The sequence below is a fragment of the Camelus dromedarius genome, chromosome 25 (genome assembly GCF_036321535.1).
Source record: "Camelus dromedarius isolate mCamDro1 chromosome 25, mCamDro1.pat, whole genome shotgun sequence".
Lineage (NCBI taxonomy): Eukaryota > Metazoa > Chordata > Mammalia > Artiodactyla > Camelidae > Camelus > Camelus dromedarius.
In genome coordinates, this window is record NC_087460.1 from 28,043,060 (window position 1) to 28,069,157 (window position 26,098).

General features: G+C 41.3%; 2 long non-coding RNA genes across 2 annotated transcripts; both read left to right on the forward strand.

Annotated features, from left to right (window-relative positions):
- The first annotated feature begins 2,294 nt into the window (after positions 1–2,294).
- On the forward strand, positions 2,295–17,026 carry LOC135319336 (uncharacterized). The gene is made up of 3 exons (XR_010377862.1): positions 2,295–3,031; positions 11,549–11,621; positions 16,812–17,026. It is a non-coding gene; the product is annotated as an uncharacterized LOC135319336 (long non-coding RNA).
- Positions 17,027–18,092: 1,066 nt separating this feature from the next.
- On the forward strand, positions 18,093–23,599 carry LOC135319337 (uncharacterized). The gene is made up of 3 exons (XR_010377863.1): positions 18,093–18,898; positions 22,079–22,151; positions 23,527–23,599. It is a non-coding gene; the product is annotated as an uncharacterized LOC135319337 (long non-coding RNA).
- Positions 23,600–26,098: the final 2,499 nt, after the last annotated feature.

Below are 26,098 nucleotides of genomic sequence, written 5' to 3' on the forward strand. Positions count from 1 at the left end.
AGGTTTCTGTTCTGCAGGCTGCTGTATGCCATTTTGGAGTTTTTCCAAAACACCATCGTGACTGTGTGCTTGTCCTTTTCTATTGCCATGGGAATGTCCCAAAATTACAAGTTCTTCCAAAGCTTCTCTGTCTACAGAAACACCAGTGGAAACACATCTAAGGGTGTCATGCTTCAGGGACTGCTGCAATGATCCCTCAGCCCCACCATGGGGTCCTCGATGACATAATATATCAGTGCCATCCCAAATGTAGCATCTGCATTTGGGAGATATTGCTGAAGGAAATGCTGCATCTTCTCATGCTGTGGACCTAGACCACTCTTCTTCGTTCACTCATCCTTGTGGCATTTAACCACGAAAGCTACCACAGAGCGGACCTGCATTCTCTGCATCGTACCAAACCCTAATTCCAATCCTGCTTATGAAACTGGCAGATCCTATGGCTTTGGATCCTGAATTCAACCACAAGGCCCCCTTGAACCCTCAGACAAAATGCATGATGGCTCTGATTGAACCCCACACGTGATCTTTAGGCAAACTGCCATATTGGTCCCTGGGTCTGCAGATGTAGTGGATGTGGCCATGGGATATTTTGAGAAACTCAACTTCACACGCCAGTGTGGTTCCTTTCTCATTTGGGTCCCAGGCCGGTTTTCTCTCTTGATAGGACCAACCAAAATCCACAAAGCACTCCAGATAACTGAGATTCATTTTGTGCCCTCATCCAAAGCCCTTTCCCTCATCTTGGGCAGCCTGTGCTAGCTCAAATTTGGCAGCTCGCATCTAGATCTGGGAATCAATTGTGGGGCTATTTTGTGGTGATTTCTTTGAGTTCTGTCAGCCAAGAATCTGCTATGAACTCTTCCAACACTCAGTGCACCAATTTCAATCTCGTGTTTCCTGTCTGCTTGAGAGTGTGTGTCCAAGTAAAACAGAGTTTCACCTTTGCTACTCCTTCACCAGTGGTCAGGTCCTCCAAAGATTTCCATTCTCTATTTTGCCTTCTCCTCCTTCCAGGTTTTGTGAGGCCTCTTTCTGTGTTTGGAAGAAAGAGAACACTGTTCGGCAACTGTCCTGAGCCAAGGGCTTGATGAGTCGATATTAATCTTGCTTTGTACATGGCAGCGAGTGAGCGAAGTTTGCACTGGTACTCTGCCAGCTGGACATTGATAAATCATCACTTTCCAGACATTACTCAGAAACATGTGATCCTTCTTTAGCTATTTTATCTGAATAGACATGGTGGGAGTTTTTGCCAGAAAACTGTATTTACATTGTGTTGATACCTCATCAGCAGTCTTTCAAATGGTTAATGGAATTGATTGAAATATTTTGGGATTTGTTTCAAAATGAAGTCAATTTTTGAAACATAATGTGTCTAGCTACAAACAAGACTTGTCATTTTCAGGTACCACATTGTCAGCTCTAAGAGAAATATATACAGAAAAAATGTAAAAAAGCAGTCCAAATTGATGAAGGGGACAGGTGGACCCTTTATTCTTGATGCCTTCAACAACAAGAGGAAACATGCAATAACTATCAGAACCTTGAAATAACCCCAACCCTGGGTTTCCCTTGTGCATGTGGTGCCCTTTCTCCCAAATACACATACTTGCTAATTTTCGCGGTTCAAGGGGTAACTTTCCTCTGTAGGAAAACAGAAGGAAACCGAAACAACATATGTACATGTAGGCTTGGTTCCAATAGCACCTAGATGCATTGTAGTTATGAGAAAACTGCTGCAGCTTTGCTAGTCTATGGAGAACCAGGTGCTTTTCTATCCACAATGAGAATGTTTAATCATCCGATCATGTTTGGTAAAGCAACTTAACCCATTTAAGACTGCACCCCTATGATAACATGTAAACGGGTCTTGACTGAAGGGAAAAGGCAATCCACAAATCACGTGTCCCGACAAGTCTATGGCGACTTTTACAGTTCATGTCAAAAATGACTTACAATACTAACATATAGTGTCTTAAAGATTTGAGGACTAATACATATTCAACTTCAGTCAGATATTCCCCTCACTTACCACACTCACTTCACCCCAAAGAAGACATAACACCAGGATTTGCTGAATCTAGGGGAAAGTCATAATTTCATGGTGTGAGCTATGAATTGAATTCCAGTCTGTTATTGTCGAGAGTAATTGACTATGGAAGATTTCACTCTTGTGCACAGAATGTGAAGGTGGAGGAACTCTGAATCTAGGAGGGGCTTGCTCTGCTTCTAATGGCTTCATTGCAGCTCAGGTGCTGATCCTTTGAAATGGATGTCTGACTTGGGGGGAGGGAAGAGCAAGTGCTTGATACTAGGCCCAACCCTGGGAAAAGGCTTACTGGGCTTGGTGCTTGGTGGTCTGTGTGGTTTGTAATTGTGCCTTGGGACATGTGGATTCTCATGACCTCTTCAAAGAACAGGAGCGCTTTCATCATATCTGACATCTCTTCTGTTTTAGACGGCAGCAATCTTGGACCTGTTTTTGGAGCAGTGAATTGAATACTTTCCTCAAGTGCACGTTGACCCTCCACAGGTTTCTGCCAGTATCAGTGAGGCCCAATAGGTCTCATGAATGACTTCTGAGCCTGGTATTCTGTACAGAAGTCTCCATGCCAGTATTCTCCATTGTAGCAGAACAACTCTCATCATTGTGTTCGCATCTCTCCTCAATTTGAACAGCCAGCTCTTCTGCCAACTTCTCTTTGTGCCTCCCATAAAGTCGACTTCTTCAGGACTGGGCAAGTCTGAAAGAACCTCGGAATCTCACCAGTAAGATGAAGATTTGCAGAAGTACCACTTTCTGCCCTTTCAGGTTCTGGAAACTCACCCGTGAACTGAGGCCATTGGGCAGCAGCAGTTTCTTGAAATTACACCGCTTCCCGATCAGGAGAAATAACCCTAGCTTCACACAGGACGGAAGCCCTTTCATGACACTGATCAACCCACAGGGTTCTGCCCAGTTCCCTTGGATCCACCAGCCACAACAAGCCACGCGGAACAAACCAACATTCCACCTGGAATTCAAACGGTAACTGCCATTTCCAATGGTTGCTGAATCTTGTCAGTGTTAGGAGAGGGCTACAACAGACTAGAGGTTCCTAAGATAAGTGTGATTCTCTCCATTCGCTTCCCATGTTCATTTTTTTCCTTCCGTCTTTCCTTTTGTTCAGATCACTAGACACATACAAAGGGAGGTAGGTGTGTCCATATTAAGTTTATCGATTCACACGTGTTTAAACTTTCTAACAGTTAACAGTACCCAAAGACACACTATAGTGATCTTCTGTTTGCGTTATAACCATTCACCCAGTATGCATATATGTCTGTTGCATTTCTGCTGAAACCCCCACACTCTCAGAACTTCCATCCATTTTTTTCATGGGGGCTGAATTTCCTAGAAATGAAACTAATCCCTATGTACACATTAGTGTCTGTCTTTTTTGTTCTTAGTACAGTTTTGCAGAGCTACTTGTCTTTGTTATAGAGATATGCCTTTTATTCTCTTCGTAGGGTTGAATATGTCATTCATTCATCCTGTTGGAAGGCATGTAAGACTACGTCACGGACGGTGGATCCATTTTATTCAAATTAGGCCTTTGGGATAGGTCATTATATGCTCTTATGAATCAATATTTATGAATATTAATGCATGCATCTGTTTTCTAAATACAAGTTTGTTGTGTACATGCAAGCAGTGATACTGTGTCGATGCATGCTGAATGATACTTGACATCACTTTGAGTATTTTTTTTAATTATTTCGTGTCCTTTGGATATATGTCAGTCAACCATATGCTTTTGGTGCTTGTTTGTTTGTTATTTGTTTTGCAAGCGCATTATGCCATGTATCACTCCGTATGCTTCAGAGGGTCATATAAGCTGATTCACATAGTAAAGTGCTGAAAATCACCTATGTTTTCCTGCTTCCTTCTCCCAGCTTTAGGATGTTTACATCTTCTTTGCCTACTTCTTGGTTATTCTTTGCAACTCATTGCACCTCTTGCATTTCCAATGATGGTTTTCTTATTTCAAGGTCATCTTGCTTGTTTTCTATTCAGGATATAATTCTCAATCTTTCTTTTAGAATAAATTTTGAACTGCTGAATTCTTTTATGATTGGCCTGTCTGTGAATTTCTCTACATCAGCCTGTACTGTATAAGGCAGTCTTGTGGCATAGGCTACACTAGACTGCATTTTCCATTCAGAAATTGGTCTATGACTTGTCCCTGCTTCTTGTCCTGCAATGAATCTGTCGAGATATCAGCTGAAGCCCATCTGGAGTTTTGTTGTGACTAAGTTGCTTTTATCTAGGTGCGTTTAAAATCACTGGGTTTATCATGAACTTTGATGATTTGAGTAATAATACAGCTGCTTGTAGGTCTATTTTGATTCCAAATGCTTTGGACTTTGTTTGTTTCCTTGTTTTGTATTGATGATTGTTTCTTGCCTTTCAGCAAGTTTCAGTCTGATTTTTTTCCAATACATTTTAAAAGTTATTTATTTTTATATATCTTGCTATTCCATCTGTGACCCCTTTGAATACTAGCCTTTCATGCTTTGTCTTATCCCAGGGTTCAACAGCAGTGTTTACATTGGTTTTCAGTTTCTTTTCTATGTCATCTTCTTTTGAAGGGATTTTTGTTCTCCTGTCTTCACAGTCACTCACGGGTCCCTCTGCATTATCTAGTCTGCTTAGGATTGACTTTACCCATGATATTTTCTCATCCATCGAGTTTTCTGATTTTATTTGGCTCGTTTTTAGATATTCTCTTCCCCTTTTCTGGTATTCTGCCTTTTCTCATTCTGAGACACTGTTATTCTTCAGTGTTTCTTTCGCCTCTGTTTTCAAGGTTTTCTCTGGGAGTGTTTCATAGTCTAGTTCTTTGAAAGAATTTTCTGGAGTCTTCAATATCTTTGGAACTGAAAATGGTACTTCCTGTCTCTTTTACTATACTTCTGTATCTCTACTGGGAAAGCATTACCCTATATATAATTTATACTTGCAGGGCTTGTTTAAGTGAAAATTTTTGTCTCTTGGTTGTAAGCAATTCCATGATAATCCTGTGAGGACAATTTTTCCTATACAGTGATGCCATGTTGTATTTATGTTTGTGTTGTTTGGTTTATCTCTAATTGCTTGTGTTGCAGTTGTTGTGATGAACAAACCCTACTATTGTCGTTTATTAGAACCTCATATTTATTACGCTTATGTCACAGCTATGGAAGTGCACAGGACTGTACCTCTTGTTGAAACGAAGCTTCTAAATGGTTTCTGCTCTGCAGGCTGCTGTATGTCATTTTTGAGTGTTTCCAAAACACCATCGGTCAGTCCGCTTTTCCTTTCTATTGCCATGGGAATGTCCCAATATTACAAGTCCTTTCCAGAGAATCTCTGTATACAGCAACACCTGTGGAAACATATCTAAGGAGGTCATGCATCAGGGACTGGTGCAATCATCCCACAGACCCACTTTGTTGTCCTCAGTGCCATACCATGTCAGAGCAATTTCTAATGTAGAATTTACATTTGGCGGATTAGGCTGAAGCAAATGTTTCATCTTCTGATGCTGCGGACCTAGACCACTATTCTTTGTTCTCTCATCTTTGTGGCATAGGATTATGAAGGCTACCACAGTGCTGTCCTGCATCCTCTTCCACGTACCAAACCCTAATCCCAGTCCTGCCTATGAAAGTGGCAGATCCTGTGGCCTTGGATTCTGATTTCATCCACAAGACCCCCAGTAACCCTAGACCAGATGCATGATGGCTCTGATTGAGCCCCACACGTACTAGATTGTCAAAATTCCAAATTGGTCACTGGGACTGCAGATGCAGTAGATATCTCCATGGGGTATTTTGATAAAATCAGCCTTGCATGCCACTGTGGTTGCTTTTGATTGGGGTCTCAGGCCAGTTTGCTCTCATGATAGGACAAAGAACAATCCACAACACCCTCAAGATCACTGAGACTCAATGTGTGCCGTCATCCATTGCCCTTTCCTTCATCTTGCACAGCCTCTGCTAGCTAAAATTTGGCAGATCCGATCTTGCTCTGGGAATCAATTTTGGGGCTATTGTATGATGCTTTCTTTGAGTTCTGTCAGCCAAGCATCTGCTGTGGACTCTTCTAACACTCAGTGCACCACTTTCAATCCCATGTGTCCTGTCCTCTTGAGAGTGTCCATCCAATTAAAACAGAGTTACACCTTTGCTGCTCCTTAACCAGAGGTCACGTCCTGCAATGATTTCCATTCTCTACTTTGCCTTCTCCTCCTTCCAGGTTTTGTGAGGCCTCTTTCTGTCTTTGGAAGTAAGAGAACCTGTTCATCAACTGTCCTGAGCCAAGGGCTGTGTGAGTCGTTCTTTAACTTGCTGTGTACATGGCAGCGAGTGAGCGAAGTTCGCATTGGTACTCTGCCAAATGGACATAGATAAACCAACACTTTCCAGAGATAACTCACAGACATTTGATTCTTGTTTTGCTCTATTATCTGTACAGCCATTGTGGAAGAGTTTGCCCGAAGGCTCCAGTATTGGCATTGTGTTGATACCTCAGTGGCAGTCTTTCAAAAGATTAATGGAATTGATTGACAAATTTTGGGATTTATATGAAAATGAGGTCAATATTCAAAACATAATGTATCTAGCTACAAATTAGACTTGTAATTTTCAGGTGCCTTTTTGTCAGCTCTAAGAGACAAATAAAATGTAAAATAGCATTCCTAAGGGATGAAGGGGGCAGGTGAACCCTTTACTGTTGATGCCTTCTTCAACACCTGGAATCATGCAATAAGTATTGGAAACATGAATTTACCCCCACTCTGGATTTCCGTAGTGCATGGGTTGACCGTTCTTCCCAATGACACTTTCTGGACAATGTTGGCAGTTCAAGGTGTAACATTTCTCTCTAATAAAACACAAGGAAACCTAAACAACTTATTTACGTGTATGCTTGGATCCAATAGCAACTAGAGGCATTATAGCTATGAGAACACTGCTGCAGCTTTCCTAGTCTATGGAGAACCAGGTGCTCTTCTATCAGCGATGAGAATGTTTAATCATCCGATCATTTTTGGTAAAGCTATTTAACCCATCCAAGACTGCACCCCGATGGTAACTTGCACCTGGGATTTGAATGAAGGGAAAAGACAATCCACAAAACATGTGTTCCTACATGTCTATGGTGACTTATTCAGTTCATTTCAAAACTGAATTACAAAACTAACCTATACTCGAAAACCTGGGGCCAATACATATTCAAGTTCAGCCAAAGATTACTTTCACTTACTACACTCTCTTCACCACAAAGAAGACATAACACCGGCAATTGCTGAATCTAGGGGAAAGTCATAATTTCGTGGTGTGATCTAAGAATTGAAATCCCGTCTATTATTGTCGAGAGTAGTTGACCATGGAGGAGTTCACTGTTGTGAACTGAATCTGAAGTTGGAGGAACTCTGAATCAAGGAAGGGTTTGCTCTGCTCCTAATGGCTTCACTGCAGCACAGGTGCTGATCTTGGAAATTGATGACTGAGTTTGGGGGGAGGGGAGCGCAACTGGTTGATAGCTATGCCCAACCCTGGGAAAAGGCTTACCAGGGTTTGGTGCTTAGTGTTCTGTGTGGTTTGTAATTGCCCCTTGGGACGTGTGGATTCTCACAACCCCTTCCATGAACACGAGCGCTTTTATCATCTCTGACATCTCTTCTGATTTAGACGGCAGGAATCTTGGACTCGTTCTTGAAGCAGTGAATTGAGTAATTTTCTCAAGTACACGTTGAAACTCCACAGGTTTCTGCCAGTATCAGTGAGGCACAATACGTCTCATGAATGACTTCTGAGCCTGGAATTCTGTACAGAAGTCTCCATGCCAGTATTCTCCATTGTAGCAGAACAACTCTCATCATTGTGTTCGCATCTCTCCTCAATTTGAACAGCCAGCTCTTCTGCCAACTTCTCTTTGTGCCTCCCATAAAGTCGACTTCTTCAAGACTGGGCAAGTCTGAAAGTACCTCGGAGCCTCACCGGTAAGCTGAAGACAGGCAGAACTTCCACTGTCTGCCCTTTCAGGTTCTGGAAACTGACCCGTGTACTCAGGCCATTGGGCAGCAGCAGTATCTCGAACTTACACAGCTTCCCGAACAAAAGACCTAAGCCAATCTCCACAGAGGGTGGAAGCCCTTCCATGACACTGATCAACCCACAGGGTTCTGCCCAGTTACCTTGGATCCACCAGCCACAACAAGCCATGCGGAAGAAACCAACATTCCACCTGGAATTCAAACAGTAACTGCCATTCCCAATATTTGCTGAATATGTCAGTGTTGGGGGAGGGGCTACAACAGACTAGAGTTTCCTAAGGTAAGTGTGATTCTCTCCATTAGCATCCCATGTTCCTTTTTTCCTTCCCTCTTTCCTTTTGTGCAGATCACTAGACACATACAAAGTGAGGGAGGTGTGTCCATTTTAAGTTTATCGATTCACACGTGTTTATACTTTCTAACAGTTAACAGTACCCAAAGACACACTATAGTAATATTATGTTTGCATAATATCCATTCACCCAGTATACATATCCGTCTGTTGCTTTTCTGCTGAAACTCCCACACTCTCAGAACTTACATCCATTGGTTTCATGGGGTCTGAATTTCCTAGAAATTAAACTAATCCCAATGTACACTTTACTGTTTGTCTCTTTTGCACTTAGTATAGTTTTGCAGAGCTGCTTGTCTTTGTTATAGGCATATGCCTTTGATTCTCTTCATAGGGTTGAATATGCCATTCATTCATCCTGTTGGAAGGCATGTAAGACTATATCATGGACTATGGATCCATTTTATTCAAAATAGGCATTTGGGTTAGGTCACTATGTGCTCCTATGAATCAATATTTATGAATATTAATGCATGCTTCTGTTTTCTAATTTTAAGTTTGTTGTGTACATGCAAGCCGTGGTACTGTGTCGATGAGTGCCAAAATATACTTCACATCACTTTGAGTATTGTTTTGAATTATCTTGTGTCCTTCAGATATATGTCATTCAACCGTATGCTTTGGTGCTTGTTTCTATGTTTGTTGTTTGTTTTGCAAACACATTATGCCATGCATCACTCCGTATGCTTCAGAGGGTCATATAAGCTGATTCACATAGTAAAGTGCTGAAAATCACCTATGTTTTCCTGCTTCCTTCTCCCAACTTTAGGATTTTCATGTGCTCTTTGCCTACTTCTTGTTTATTCTTTGCAACTCATTGCACCTCTTGCATTTCCAATGATGGTTTTCTTATTTCCAGATCATCTTGCTTATTTTCTATTCAGGGATGAATTCTCAATCTTTCTTTTAGGATAAATTTTGAACTGTGGAATTCTTTTACGATTGGCCGCTCTGTGAAATTCTCTCCATCGCCCAGTATTGTGAAGGGCATTCTTGTGTTATAGGCTACAATAGACTGCAGATATTCTCATTGAGAATTTGGTCTATATCTTGGCTCTGCTTCCTGTCTCCTGCAATGATTCAGTCGAGTTATCAGCTGAAACCCCTCTGGGGGTTCTGTTGTGACTTGGTTGCTTTCCTCTAGTTGCATATAATATCACTAGTTTTATCATGAATTTTGATGATTTCAATGATAATACAGATGCTTGTAGGTCTATTGGGATTCCGCCTGCTTTAGATGCTGTGTTTTTCCTGGTATCTTATAGAAGTTTGTGACCTGCATTTCAGCAAATTTCAGTCTGGTTTTTTTCCAAATATCTTTTCAAACTTTTATTTTTATATATCTTGCTTTTACATCTGGGACTCCTATGAATACTAGACTTGCATGCTTTATCTTATCCCAGGATTCAACAGCAGTTTTTGCATTGATTTTCAGTTGTTTTTCTATGTCATCTTCTGATCAAAGGATTTCTTTTCTCCTGTCTTCGCAGTCACTCACGAATCCCTCTGCATTATGTTGTCTGCTTAGTACTTACTTTACCCCTGCTATTATGTCATCCATCGAGTTTTCTGATTTTATTTGGCTCATGTTTAAATGTTCTGTTACCATTTTCTGGTATTCTGCCTTTGTGATTCTGAGACACGATTGCTCTTCACTGTTTCTGTCACATCCTTTTTCAAGGTTTCCTCTGGTAGTGTTTCGGAGTCTAGTTTTTTGAAAGGATTTTCTGGAGCCTTCAATCTCTTTGGAACTGCAAATTGTACTTCTTGTCTCTTTTGCTATAATTCTGTATCTCTACATGTCAAGTATTATCATGTATATATTTTAGACTTGCCTGACTTGGTTAAGTGAAAGTTTTAGTCTCTTGGTTGCATGCAATTCCATGATATTTTTGCGGAAGAATATTTCCTAGACAGTGGTGCCATGCCGTTTTTTTGTGTGTGTTGTGTGGTATCTCTCTAATTGCTGGTGTTGCAGTTGTTGTGATGAACAAACCCTATTCTTGTCATTTAGTAGAACCTTATTTTTATTATGCTTAAGTCGCAGCTGTGAAAGTGCACAGAACCCTACCACTTGTGGAAACGATGCTTCTAAAAGATTTCTGTTCTGCAGGCTGCTGTATGCCATTTTGGGGTGTTTCCAAAACACCATCATGACTGTGCGCTTGTCCTTTCCATTGCCATGGGAATGTCCCAAAAGTACCAGTTCTTCCAAAGCTACTCTGTCTACAGAAGCACCAGTGGAAACACATCTAAGGATGTCATGCATCAGGGACTGCTGCAATGATCCCGCAGCCCCACCTTGGGGTCCTCGATGCCATAATATATCAGTGCCATCCCAAATGTAGCATGTGCATTTGGGAGATATTGCTGAAGGAAATGCTGCATCTTCTCATGCTGTGGACCTAGACCACAGTTCTTTGTTCACTCATCCTAGTGGCATTTGACCATGAAAGCTACCACATAGCTGACCTGCATCCTCTGCCTCGTACCAAACCATAATCCCAGTTCTTACTATGAAAGTGGCAGATCCTATGGCTTTGCACCCTGAATTCAACCACAAGGCCCCCTTGAACCCTCAGACCAGATGCATGATGGCTCTGATTGAGCCCAACTCTTGCTCTAATGGCAAAATGCCATATTGGTCCCTGGGTCTGCAGATGCAGTGGATGTGGCCATGGTATATTTCAATAAACTCAACTTCACACGCCAGGGTGGTTGCTTTCTCATTTGGGTCCAAGGCTGGTTTTCTCTCTTGATAGGACCAACCAAAATCCACAACACCCTCCAGATCACTGAGATTCAGTGTGTGCCCTCATCCAAAGCCCTGTCCCTCACCTTGCACATCCTGTGCTAGCTCAAAATTGGTAGCTCGGATCTATGTCTGGGAATGAATTGTGGGGCTATTTTGTGGTGATTTCTTTGAGTTCTGTCAGCCAAGAATCTGCTGTGAACTCTTCCAACACTCAGTGCACCAGTTTCAATCTCGTGTTTCCTGTCTGCTTGAGAGTTTGCGTGCAAGTAAAACAGAGTTTCACCTTTGCTGCTCCTTCACCAGTTGTCAGGTCTTCCAATGATTTCCATTCTCTACTTTGCCTTGTCCCCCTTCCAGGTTTTGTGAGGACTCTTTCTGTCTTTGGAAGTAAGAGACTACTGTTTGGCAACTGTCCTGAGCCAAGGGCTGGGTGAGTCGAAGTTTATCTTGCTTTGTATATGGCAGCGAGTGAGCGAAGTTTGCACTGGTACTCTGCCAGCTGGACATTGATAAATAATCACTTTCCAGACATAACTCAGATACATGTGATTCTTGTGTAGCTATTTTATCTGTATAGACACGGTGGGAGTTTTTGCCAGAAAACTTCTGTATTTAAACTGTGTTGATACCTCATTTGCAGCCTTTCAAATGGTTAATGGAATTGATTGAAATATTTTGGGATTTGTTTGAAAATGAAGTCAATTTTTGAAACATAATGTGTCTAGCTACAAACAAGACTTGTCATTTTCAGGTACCACATTGTACGCTCTAAGAGAAAAATAGAAAGAATGTAAAAAAGCAGTCCAAATTGATGAAGGGGACAGGTGGACCCTTTATTCTTGATGCCTTCAACAACAACAGGAACCATGCAATAACTATCGGAACCTTGAAATAACCCCCACCTTGGGTTTCCCTTGTTCATGTGGTGCCCTTTCTCCCAAAGACACATACTGGCTAATTTTGGTGGTTCAAGGGGCAACTTTTCTCTCTAGGACAACACAAGGAACCCCAAAGAATATATTTGCACATAGGCTTGGTTCCAATAGCACCTAGATGCATTGTAGTTATGAGAAAACTGCTGCAGCTTTGCTAGTCTATGGAGAACCAGGTGCTCTTCTATCCAGAATGAGAATGTTTAATCATCCGATCATGTTTGATAAAGCAATTTAACCCATCCAAGACTGCACCCCCATGATAACCTGCACCCGGGACTGGACTGAAGGGAAAAGACAATTTACAACATGTGTTCCTACAACTCTATGGCGACTTTTACAGTTCCTGTTAAAAAGTGACTTAGAATACAAAATTATAATGTTTTAAAAATCTGAGGCCTAATACATATTCAACTTCAGTCAAAGATTCCCCTCACTTACCACACTCACTTCACCCAAAAGAAGACATAACACCAGAATTCCCTGAATCTAGGGGAAGATCAACATTTCGTGGTGTGAGCTAAGATTTCAATTCCAATCTATTTTAGTTGAGAGTAGTTGGCCATGGAGGAGAACACTGTTGTGCACAGAATGTGAATGTGGAAGAACTCTGATTCTAGGACGGGCTTGCTCTGCTCTTACTGGCTTCATTGCAGCTCAGGTGCTGATCCTTTGAAATCGATGCCTGAGAAGAGGGGAGGGAAGAGCAATTGCTTGATATCTAGACCCAACCCTTTGAAATGGCTTACCAGGGCTTGGTTGTTGGTGGACTGAGTGGTTAATAATTGCCCCTTGGGACGTGTGGATTCTCACAATCTATTCCAAGAACATGAGCGCTTTTATCATCTCTGCCATTTCTTCTGTTTTAGACAGCAGGGTTCTTGGTGCCGTTCTTGGAGCAGTGAATTGAAATCTTTTCTCAAGTGCACGTTGAACATCCACAGGTTTCTGCCAGTATCAGTGAGGCACAATACGTCTCATGAATGACTTCTGAGCCTGGTATTCTGTACAGAAGTCTCCATGCCAGTATTCTCCATTGTAGCAGAACAATTCTCATCATTGTGTTCGCATCTCTCTTCAATTTGAACAGCCAGCTCTTCTGCCAACTTCTCTTTGTGCCTCCCATAAAGTCGACTTCTACAGGACTGGGCAGTCTGAAAGTACCTCAGAATTTCACCAATAAGATGAAGACAGGCAGAATTTCCACTGTCTGCCCTTTCAGGTTCTGGAAACTGACCCGTGTACTCAGGCCATTGGGCAGCAGCAGTATCTTGAACCTACACCGCTTCCCGATCAGGAGAAATAACCCAAGCTTCACAGAGGGCGGCAGCCCTTCCATGACACTGATCCACCCACAGGGTTCTTCCCAGTTACCTTGGATCCACCAGCCACAACAAGCCACTTGGAACAAACAAACATTCCACCTGGAATTCAAACAGTAACTGCCATTCCCAATGGTTGCTGAATCTTGTCAGTGTTGGGGGAGGGGCTTCAACAGACTGGAGGTTCCTAAGATTAGTGTGATTCTCACCATTAGCATCCCATGTTCCTTTTTTTCTTTCCTCTTTTCTTTTGTGCAGGTCACTAGACACAAACAAAGGGAGGGTGATGTGTCCATTTTGTTTATCAATTCTCACGTGTTTAAACTTTCTAACAGTTAACAGTACCCAAAGACACACTATAGTAATCTTATGCTTTCATAATATCCATTCACCCAGTATGCTTATCTTTCTGTTGCTTTTCTGCTGAAACTCCCACACTCTCAGAAGTTACATCCATTGGTTTCATGGGGTCTGAATTTCCTAGAAATTAAACTAATCCCAATGTACACTTTACTGTTTGTCTCTTTTGCTCTTAGTACGGTTTTGCAGAGCTGCTTGTCTTTGTTATAGGCATATGCCTTTTATTCTCCTCGTAGGGTTCAGTATGCCATTCATTCATTCTGTTGGAAAGCATGTAAGAATATATTATGGACTATGGATCCATTTTATTCAAAATAGGCATTTGGGTTAGGTCACAATGTTCTCTTATGAATCAATATTTATAAATATTAATGAACACATCTGTTTTCTTAATACAAGTGTTTTGGATACATGCAAGGAGTGATAATATGTCTATGCATGCTGAAAGATACTTGACATCTCTTTGACTATTTTGTTGTGAATTATCTTGGTTCCTTCAGATGTATGTCAGTCAACCATACGCTTTTGTTGTTTGTATGTTTGTTCTTTGTGTTGCAAACACATTATGCCATGTATCACTCCGTTTGCTTCAGAGGGTCTTATAAGCTCATTCACATAGCAAAGTGCTGAAAATCACCTATGTTTTCCTGCTTCCTTCTCCCATCTTTAGGATTTTGATGTCTTCTTTGCCTGCTTCTTGTAGATTATTTGCAACTCATTGCAAATCTTGCATTTCCAATGATGGTTTTCTTATTTCCAGATCATCTTGCTTGTTTTCTATTCAGGGTTGAATTCTCAATCTTTCTTTTAGGATAAATTTTGAACTGCGGAATTCTTTTACGATTGGCCACTCTGTGAAATTCTCTACATTGGCCAGTATTGTGAAGGGCAGTCTTGTGACACAGGCTACACTATACTGCAGATTTTCTCATTCAGAATTTGGTCTATATCTTTTCCCTGCTTCCTGTCCTGCAATGAATCTGTCGAGAAATCAGCTGAAACCCATCTGGAGGTTCTGTTGTGACTTAGTTGCTTTCCTCTTGGTGCATTTAAAATCACTGGTTTGATCATGAACATTGATGATTTGAACGATAATACAGCTACTTGTATGTCTATTGGGATCCGCCTGCTTTAGATTCTGTGTTCTTCCTGGTTTCTTATAGATGATTGTTTCTTGCATTTCAGCAAATTTCAGTCTGATTTTTTTTCCAAATAACTTTTCAAAAAAATTTTTTTTATATCTTGCTTTTCCATCTGGACTCCTATGAATCCTAGCCTTGCATGCTTTTTCTTATCCCAGGGTTCAACAGCAGTGTTTGCATTGGTTTTCAGTTGCTTTTTTATGTCATCTTCTGATCAAGGGATTTTTGTTCTGCTGTCTTCACAGACCCTCACGTGTCCCTCTGCATTATGTAGTCTGCTTTGGACTGACTTTACCCGTGATATTATCTCATCTTTCTAGTTTTCTTCTTTTATTTGTCTCATCGTTACATGTTCTATTCCTCTTTTCTGGTATTCTGCCTTTTGTCAATCTGAGACACTGTAGTTCTTCAGTGTTTCTCTCACCTCCGTTTTGAAGGCCTTCTCTGGGAGTGTTTTGGAGTCTATTCTTTGAAAGAATTTTCTGGAGCCTTCAATCTCTTTGGAATTGGAAATGGTACTTCCTGTCTCTTTTACTATGCTTCTGTAGCTCTACTGTTCAAGTATTATCAGGTATATAATGTAGTCTTGCAGGGCAAGGTTAAGTTAAAGATTTAGTCTCTTGTTTCTAAGCAATTCCATGATATTCCTGTGAGGACAATTTTTCCTACACAGTGATGCCATGTCATTTTTCTTTGTGTGTTGTGTGGTTTATCTCTAATTGCTGGTGTTGCAGTTGTTGTGATGTAAAATCCCTACTCTTGTCGGTTATTAGTTCCTCATTTTTATTATGCTTATGTCACATCTCTGAAAGTGCACAGGACCTTACCTCTTGTGGAAATGAAGCTTCTAAAGGGTTTCTGCTCTGCAGGCTTCTGTATGTCATTTTGGAGTGTTTCCAAAACACCTTTGTGACAGTGCACTTGTACATTCTATTGCCATGGGAATGTCCAAATAGTACAAGTTCTTCCCAGAGCTTCTCTGCATACAGAAACACCTGTGGAAACATATCTAAGCAGGTCATGCATCAGGGCCTGCTGCAATGATCCCGCAGCCCCACCTTGTTGTCCTTGGTGCCATACCATTTCAGTGCCATTACTAATGTAGCATCTGCATTTGGCAGTTTATGCTGAAGGAAATGCTTCATCTTCTCATTATGCAGACCTAGACCACTCTTCTTTGTTCTCTTATCTTTGTGTCATTGGACCATGAAGGTTACCACAGAGCTGTCCCTCAACTTCTGCCACGTACCAAACCCTAATCCAACTCCTGCCTATGAAAATGGCAGATCCTATGGCCTCGGATACTAATTTCAAACACAAGGCCCCCAGGAACCCGCAGACCATATGCATGATGTCTCTGAGCCCCACATGTGCTCAATTGGCAAAATGCCAAACTGGTCCCTAGGCCTGCAGATGCAGTGGATATTTCCATGGGATATTTCAATAAACTCAACCTTGTACGCCAGTGTGTTTGCATTCCCACTAGGGTCTTAGGCCAGTTTCTCTCTTGATAGGACCAACCACAAACCATATCACCCTCAAGATCATTGAGACTCAGTGTGCGACATCATACATAGCCGTTTTACTCATCTTGCGTATCCTCTGCTAGCTAAAATTTGGCAGGTTGGATCTTGATCTGGGAATCAGTTGTGGGGCTATTGTGTGATGATCTCTTTGAATTCTGTCAGCCAAGCATCTGCTGTGCACTCTTCTAAAACTCAGTGCACTGCTTTCAATCCCATATTTCCTGTCAACTTGAGAGTATGTATCCAAGTAATACAGAGTTTCACCTTTGCTGTTCCTTCACCAGAGGTCAGGTCCTGCACTGATTTCCATTCTCTACTTTGCCTTCTCCTCCTTCCAGGTTTTGTGAGGCCTCTTTCTGTCTTTGGAAGTAGGAGACCACTGTTCGGCAACTGTCCTGAGCCAAGGGCTGGGTGAGTCGATCTTTATCTTGCTGTGTACATGGCAGCGAGTGAGCAAAGTTTGAACTGGTACTCAGCCAACTTACATAGATAAATCAACAATTTCCAAACATAAATCACAAACATGTGATTCTTGTTTAGCTCTATTATCTGTACAACCATGTTTGGAGGGTTTGTCCGAAGACTCCATTATTCACATTGTGTTGATACCTCATTTACAATCTTTCAAATGGTAAGTGGAATTGATTTACATGTTTTGGGATTTTTATGAAAATGAAGTTAATTTTCGAAAGATACTGTATCTATCTACAAACCAGACTTGTCATTTTCAGGTGCCAGTTTTTCATCTCTAAGAGAAAAATAGACAGAAAGAATGTAAAATAGCAGTCCAAGGTGATGAAGGGAACAGGTGAACCCTTTACTGTTGATGCCTTCTACAACAACAGGAACCATGAAATAAATAATGGAACCATGAAATAACCCCAAACCTGGGTTTCCCTTGTGCATGTGGTGCCCTTTCCTTCCAATGACACATACTGGCCAATGTTGTCATTTCAAGGGGCAACTTTTCTCTCTAGGAAAACAGAAGGAAAACCAAACAACATATTTACATGTAGGCTTGTGTCCAATAGCACCTTGAGGCATTATGGCTATGAGAACACAGCTGCAGCTTTGCTAGTCTATGGAGAACCAGGTGCTCTTCTATCGACAATGCGAATGTTTCATCATCCTATCATGTTTGATAAAGCAATTTAACCCATCCAAGCCTGCACCCCCATGATAACCTGCACCTGGGACTTGACTGCAGGGAAAAGACTATCCACAAATCATGTGTCCCTACATGTCTATGGTGAATTTTACAGTTCATTTCAATAACTGACTTATAATAGTAACCTATACAGTATTGAAAAACTGAGGCCTAATACATTTTCAAGTCCAGTCAAAAATTCCCCTCACTTACAACACTCCCTTCACCCCAAAGAAGACATAACCCCAGAATTTGCTGAATCTAGGGGAAGGTCATCATTTCATGGTGTGAGCTAAGAATTCAAACCTAATCTATTTTAGTTGAGAGTAGTTGACCAAGGAGGAGCTCACTATTATGTACAGAATGTGAAGGTGGAGGAACTCTGATTCTGGGAGTGGCTTGCTCTGCTCCTACTGGCTTCATTGCAGCACAAGTGCTGATCCTTTGAAATGGATGCCTGGGTGGAGGGGAGGGAAGAGCAAGTGCTTCATAGCTAGGCCAAACCCTGGGAAAAGGCTTACCAGGACTTGGTGCTTGGATGTCAGTTTGGTTTGTAATTGCCCCTTGGGACGTGTGGATTCTCATGACCTCTTCCAAGAACATGAGGGCTTTTATAATCTCTGACATCTCTTCTTTTTTAGACTGCATTAATCTTGGACCCGTTCTTGGGGAAGTGAATTGAGTACGTTCCTCAAGTGCACGTTGACCCTCCACAGGTTTCTGCCAGTATCAGTGATGATCAATATGTCTCACGAATGTCTTTCCAGCGTGGTATTCTGTACAGATGTCTCTATGCCAGTATTCTCCATTGTAGCAGAACAACTCTCTTCAATGTGTTTGCATCCCTCCTCAATCAGTACAGCCAGCTCTTCTGCCAACTTCTCTTCGTGCCTCCAATTATGTCAACTTCTACAGGAGTGGGCAAGTCTGAAAGTACCTCAGAGCCTCACCAGTTAGCTGAAAACAGTCAGAACTTCCACTGTCTTCCCTTTCAGGTTCTGGAAACTGACTTGTGAACTCAGGCCATAGGGCGGCAGAAGTATCTCGAACTTACACAGCTTCCCGAACAGGAGACATAACCCAAGCTTCACAGAGGGTGGCAGCCCTTCCATGACACTGATCCACCAACAGGGTTCCACCCAGTTACCTTTGATCCACCACCCACAACAAGCCATGAAGATCACACCAACATTCCACCTGGAATTCAAGCAGTTACTGAAATCCCCAATTGTTGCTGCATTTTGTCATTGTTGGAGGAGGTGCTGCATCAAATGAGAGGTTCCTAAGTTAATTGTGATTCTCTCCATTAGTGTCCCATGGTCCTTTATTTCCTTCCCTCTTTCCTTTTGTGCAGATCTTTATACACAGTACAAATGGAGAGAAGTGTGTCAATTTTAAGTTTATGTATTCACACGTCTTTAACCTTTCTAACAGTTAAAAGCACATAAAGACCCACTATAGGAATATTATGATTGCATAATATCCATTCACCCAGAATGCATATCCGTCTGTTGCTTTTCTGCTGAAACACCCATACTCTCAGAACATGGATCCATTTGTTTCATGGGGGCTGAAATTCCATGAAATGAAAAAAATCCCAATGTACAATTTACTGTCTGTCTCTTTTGCTCTTAGTACTGTTTTGCAGAGCTACTTTTCATTGTTATAGGCATATGCCATTTATTCTCTTCATAGGGTTCAATATTCCATTCATTCGTCCTGTTGGAATGCTATAAGCCTATATCACGGACTATGGATCCATTTTATTCAAAACAGGCATTTCGTTAGGTCATGATGTGCTCTTATGGAACAAAATTTATGAATATTCATGCACGCATCTGTTTTCTAAACAAAATTTTGCTGTGTACATGCAAGCAGCGATACTGTGTCGATTCGTGCTGAATGATCCTTGACATCACTTTACGTATTTTTTTTGAATGATCTTGATTCCTTTGGATATATGTCAGTCAACAGTATACTTTTGGTGTTTGTTTGTTTGTTTGTTGTTTGTTTTGCAAAGACATTATGCCATGTATCACTCAGTTTGTTTCAGAGAGTCCTATAAGCTGATTCACATAGTAAAGTGCTGAAAATCACCTATGTTTTCCTGCTTCCTTCTCCCATTTTTACGATTTTGACATCTAATTTGCCTACTTCCTGTTTTTTCTTTACAAGTCATAGCAACCTTTGCATTTCCAGTGATGGTGTTCTTATTTCCAGATCATCCTGCTTGTTTTCTATTCAGGGTTGAATTCTCAATCTTTCTTTTAGGATAAATTTTGAACTGCTGAATTCTTTTACGATTGGCCGCTCTGTGAAATTCTCTACTTGGGCCATTATTGTGAAGGGCAGTCTTGTGGCATACTCTACACTAGACTGCAGATTTTCTCATGAATTTGGTCTATGTCTTGGCCCTGCTTCCTGTCCTACAATGAATCTGTTGAGATATCAGCTGAAACACCTCTGAAGGTTCTGTTGTGACTTCGTTGCTTTACTCTAAGTGCATTTAAAATTACTTGGTTGATCATGAACTTTGATGATTTGAATGATAATACAGCTGCTTTGTCTATTGGGATTCCACCTGCTTTAGACGCTGTGTTCTTCCTGGTTTCTTATAGATGATTGTTTCTTGCGTTTCAGCAAGTTTCAGTCTGATTTTTTTCCAAATAACTTTTCAAAATTTTTTTTTTATATCTTGCTTTTCCATCTGGGACTCCTATGAATCCTAGCCTTGCATGCTTTGTCTTATCCCAGGGTTCAACAGAAGTGTTTACATTGGCTTTCAGGTGCTTTTCTATGTCATCTTCTGATCAAGAGATTTCTGTTTTCCTGTATTCGCAGTCACACACAAGTCCCTCTGCATTTTGTAGTCTGTATAGGCCTGACTTTAACCGTGATATTATCTCATCCATCTAGTTTACTTAATTTATTTGGCTTGTCTTTAGATGTTCTCTTCCCCTTTTCTGGTATTCTGCCCTTCGTCATTCTGAGAAACTGTTGTTCTTCAGTGTTTCTCTCACCTCCATTTTCAAGGCCTTCTCTGGGCATGTTTCAGAGTCTAGTTCTTTGAAAGGATTTTCTAGAGCCTTCAACCACTTTGGAACTGAAAATAATACTTCCTGTCTCTTTTACTATACTTCTGTATCTCTACTGGTCAAGTATTATCAGGTATATAATTTAGACATGCAGGGCTTGGTTAAGTGAAAATTTCAGTCTCTTGTTTGTAAGTAATTCCATGATATTACTGTGATGACAATTTCTCCTATACAGTGATGCCATGTCATTTTCCTGTGTGTGTTGTGTGGTATAAATCTAATTGCTGGTGTTGCAGTTGTGATGAACAAACCCTACCTTTGTCGTTTAGTAGAACCTCATTTTTATTACACTTGTCACAGCTCTGAAAGTGCACAGGACCCTACCTCTTGTGGAAACAAAGCTTCTAATGGGTTTCTGCTCTGCAGGCTGCTGTGTGTCATTTTGGAGTGTTTCCAAAACACAATTATGACAGTGCGCTTGTCCTTTCTATTGCCATGGGAATGTCCCAATATTAGATCTTCCCAGAGCTTCTCTGTATACAGAAACACCTGTGGAAACATTTCTATGAGGGTAATGAATCAGGGCCTACTGCAATCATCGCACAGCCCCATCTTTGTGTCCTCGTTGCCATACCATGTCAGTGCCATTCCAAATGTAGCATTTGCATTTGGCAAATTATGCTGAAGGAAATGCTTCAACATCTCACGCTGGGGACTTAGACCACTGTTCTTTTTTCTCTCATCTTTGTGGCATTGGACCATGAAGGCTACCACAGAGCTGTCCTGCATCTTCTGCCACGTACCAAACCCTTATCCCAGTCCTGCCTATGAAAGTGGCAGATCCTATGGCCTTGGATTCTTATTTCAACCACATGGCCCCCAGGAAAACTCAGACCACATGCATGATCGCTCTAATTGAGCACCACACATACGCGATTAGCAAAATGCCAAATTGGTCCCTGGGCCTGCATATGCAGTGGATGCGTCCATGGGACATTTCAATAAACTCAACCTTGCACGCCAGTGTGTTTGCTTTCCCATTGGGGTCCCAGGCCGGTTTGCTCTCTTGATAGTACCAACCAATTACCACAAAACCCTCAAGATCACTGACACTCAAAGTATGCCATCATCCAAAGCCCTGTCCCTCATCTTGCGCAGCCTCTGCTAGCTAAAATTTGGCAGCTCGGATCTTGGTCTGGAAATCAATTGTGGGGCTATTGTGTGATGATCTCTTTGAGTTATGTCAGCCAAGCATCTGCTGTGCACTCTTCTAACACTCAGTGCCGTGCATTCAATCCCATTTGTCCTGTCCGCTTGAGAGTGTGCATCCAAGTAAAACAGAGTTTCACCTTTGCTACTCCTTCACCAGATGTCAGGTCCTGCACTGATTTCCATTCTCTACTTTGCCTTCTCCTCCTTCCAGGTTTTATGAGGCCTCTTTCTGTGTTTGGAAGAAAGAGACCACTGTTCGGCAACTGTCCTGAGCCAAGGGCTGGGTGAGTCCATATTAACCTTGCTTTCTACATGGCAGCGAGTGAGCGAAGTTTGCACTGGTACTCTGCCAGCTGGACATTGATAAATCATCATTTTCCAGACATAACTCACAGACATATGATTCTTGCTTAGCTTTTTTATCTGTACAGCCATATTGGGAGGGTTTACCCTAAGACTCCAGTATTGCCATTTTGTTGATACCTCAGTTGCAGTCTTTCAAAAGTTAATGGAATTGATTTACATATTTTGGGATTTGTATGAAAATAATGTTAATTTTCAAAACATACTGAATATAGATACAAACCAGAGTTGTGATTTTCAGGTGCCAATTTGTCAGCTCTACGAGAAAAAATAGAGAGAAAGAATGTAAAATAGCAGTCCAAAGTGATGAAGGGGACAGGCGAACCCTTTAATGTTGATGCCTTCATCAACAGCAGGAACCATGCAATAAGTATTGGAGCAATGATATTTCCCCCACCCTAGATTTCCCTTGTTCATGTGGTGACCGTTCCTCCCAATGACACATACTGGCCAAAGTTGGCATTTCAAGAAGTACCATTTCTATCTAGGAAAACACAAGGAAAACCAAACAACATATTTACATGCAGGCTTGGTTCCAATCACAACTAGAGGCATTATAGCTATGAGAACACTACTGCAGCCTTGCTAGTCTATGGAGAATCAGGTGCACTTCTATCAATGATGAGAAAGTTTAATCTTCTGATCATTTTTTGTAAAGCAATTTAACCCATCCAAGACTGCACCCCATGATACCCTGCACTTGGGATTTGACTGAAGGGAAAAGACAATCCACAAAACATGTGTCCCTACATCTTTATGGCGACTTTTACAGTTCATTTCAAAAACTGACTTTAAATCGTAACCTGTACTCTCTTGAAATACTGAGGCCTATTACGTATTCAAGTTTTGTCAAAGAATCCATTCACTTACCACACTCCCTTCATTCCATAGAAGACATAACACCAGGATTTGCTGAATCTAGGGGAAATTCATAATTTCATGGTGTGAGCTATGAATTGAATTCCAGTCTGTTATTGTCGAGAGTAATTGACTATGGAGGATTTCACTCTTGTGCACAGAATGTGAAGGTGGAGGAACTCTGAATCTAGGAGGGGCTTGCTCTGCTTCTAATGGCTTCATTGCAGCTCAGGTGCTGATCCTTTGAAATGGATGTCTGACTTTGGGGGAGGGAAGAGCAAGTGCTTGATACTAGGCCCAACCCTGGGAAAAGGCTTACTGGGCTTGGTGCTTGGTGGTCTGTGTGGTTTGTAATTGTGCCTTGGGACATGTGGATTCTCATGACCTCTTCAAAGAACAGGAGCGCTTTCATCATATCTGACATCTCTTCTGTTTTAGACGGCAGCAATCTTGCACCTGTTCTTGAAGCAGTGAATTGAATACTTTCCTCAAGTGCACGTTGACCCTCCACAGGTTTCTGCCAGTATCAGTGAGGCTCAATATGTCTCATGAATGTCTTTCGAGCCTGGTATTCTGTACAGAAGTCTCCATGCCAGTATTCTCCATTGTAGCAGAACAACTCTCATCAATGTGTTCGCATCTCTACACAATCCGTGCAGTCAGCTCTTCTGCCAACTTCTCTTCGTGCCTCCTATAAAGTCAACTTCTACAGGAGTGGGCAAGCCTGAAAGTACCTCAGAGCCTCACCAGTAAGCTGAAGACAGGCAGAACTTCCACTGTCTGCCCTTTCAGTTTCTGGAAATTGACCTATGAACTCAGGGCATTGGGCAGCAGCAGTATCTCGAACATACACAGCTTCCTAAAAAGGAGACATAACCCAAGTTTCACAGAGGGCAGCAGCCCCTCCATGACAGTGATCCAACCACAGTGTTCTGCCCAGTTACCTTGGATTCACCAGCCACAACAAGCCACGTGGGACAAACCTACATTCCACCTGGATTTTAAGTGGTAACTGCCTTCCCCAGGGGTTGCTGCATCTTGTCTGTGTTGGGGGAGGAGCTTCATCAGACGAGAGGTTCCTAAGGTAAGTGTAATTCTCTCCATTAGCATCCCATGGTCCTTTATTTCCTTCCCTCTTTACTTTTGTGCAGTTCTCTATACACAGTACAAACGGAGGGAAGTGTGTCCATGTTAAGTTTATGGATTCACACGTCCTTAACCTTTTTAACAGTTAACAGTACCCAAAGACCCACTATAGGAATCTTATGTTTGCATAACATCCATTCACCCAGAATGCATATCTGTCTGTTGCATTTCTGCTGAAACACCCACACTCTCAGAACACGGATCCATTTGTTTCATGGGGGCTGAATTTCCATGAAATGAAAAAAATCCCAATGTACACTTTACTGTCTGTCTCTTTTTCTCTTAGTACAGTTTTGCAGAGCTACATTTCTTTGTATTATGCATATGCCATTTATTCTCTTCGTAGGGTGGAATATGCCATTAATTCAAACTGTTGGAAGGCTTGTAAGACTATATCATGGACTATGCATCCATTTTATTGAAAATAGGCATTTGGGTTAGGTTACAATGTTCTCTTATGAATCAATATTTATAAATATTAATGCACGCATCTGTTTTCTAAATACAAGTGTGTTGTGTACATGCAAGCATCGATACTGTGTCAATGCTTGCTGAATGATCCTTGACATCACCTTGAGTATTTTCTTGTGAATTATCTTGGTTCCTTCAGATATGTCAGTCAACCGTACGCTTCTGGTGTTTGTTTGTTTGTTTGTTTTTTGTTTTGCAAACACATTATGCCATGTATCTCTCCGTTTGCTTCAGAGAATCATATAAGCTGATTCACAAATAAAGTGCTGAAAATCACCTATGTTTTCCTGCTTCCTACTCCCATGTTTAGGATTTTGACGTCCCTTTTGCCCACCTTTTGTTTATTCTTTGCAACTGATTGCACTTCTTGCCTTTCCAATGATGGTTTTCTTATTTCCAGATCATCTTTCTTGTTTTCTATTCAGGGTAGAATTCTCAATCTTTCTTTTAGGATAAGTTTTCAACTGCTGAAATCTTTTTAGTTTTGCCAGTCTGTGAAGTTCTTTACCTCTGCTGTTATTGTACATTTAGGCCTTGTTGCGTTGGCTACCCTGGATTGCAGCTTTTTCTAATTCAGGTTTTGGTCTATGTCTTTGCCCTGCTTCCTGTCCTGCAATGTTTCTGTCGAGATATCAGCTGAAACCCCTCTGGAGGTTCTGTTATGACTATGTTGTTATTCTCTAAGTGCATTTACAATCATTGGGTTTGATCATGAGCTTTGATGATTTGAATGACAACACTGCTACTTCTAGGACTATTATGATTTCGTCTGCTTTGGATGATGTGTGCTTCCTGGTTTTGTATAGATGATTGTTTCTTGGCTTTCAGCAAATTTCAGTCTGATTTTTTTTGAATACCTTTTCTGACCTTTTTTATTTTTTCTTTTATTATCTTTCTTTTTCATCTGGGAATCCTATATGTCCTAGCCTTGCATCCTTTGTCTTTTCCCAGGTTTCAACAGCAATGTTTTTATTGGTTTTCACTTGACTTTCGATATCATCTTTTTCTGGCGGTTTTGTGTTCTCGTGTCTTCTCAAACACTTTCAAGTCCCTCTTCATTATCTAGTCTGCCAATTCCTGTCTTTCACTGTGCTATTATCTTACCCATCAAATTTCTTTTTGTTTTTAACTTATTATTGATTCTTAATCATTTTGTAATTTTGTTTCATATTCCAGTGTAGAGCACAGTTTTTCTGTTATGCATGGGCATATATACATTCATTGTCACTACTCTTCATTGTCAGCCAGCACAAAATCATGTATATATTTCTGTGTTGTACACAGTACAATCTTGGATATATTTTCTACATTTGGATATCCCAGTCCTTTCCCACCCTCATTCCCCTTTGTCCAGAAATTTGTATTCTATGTCTATGTGTCTGTCTCTGTTATT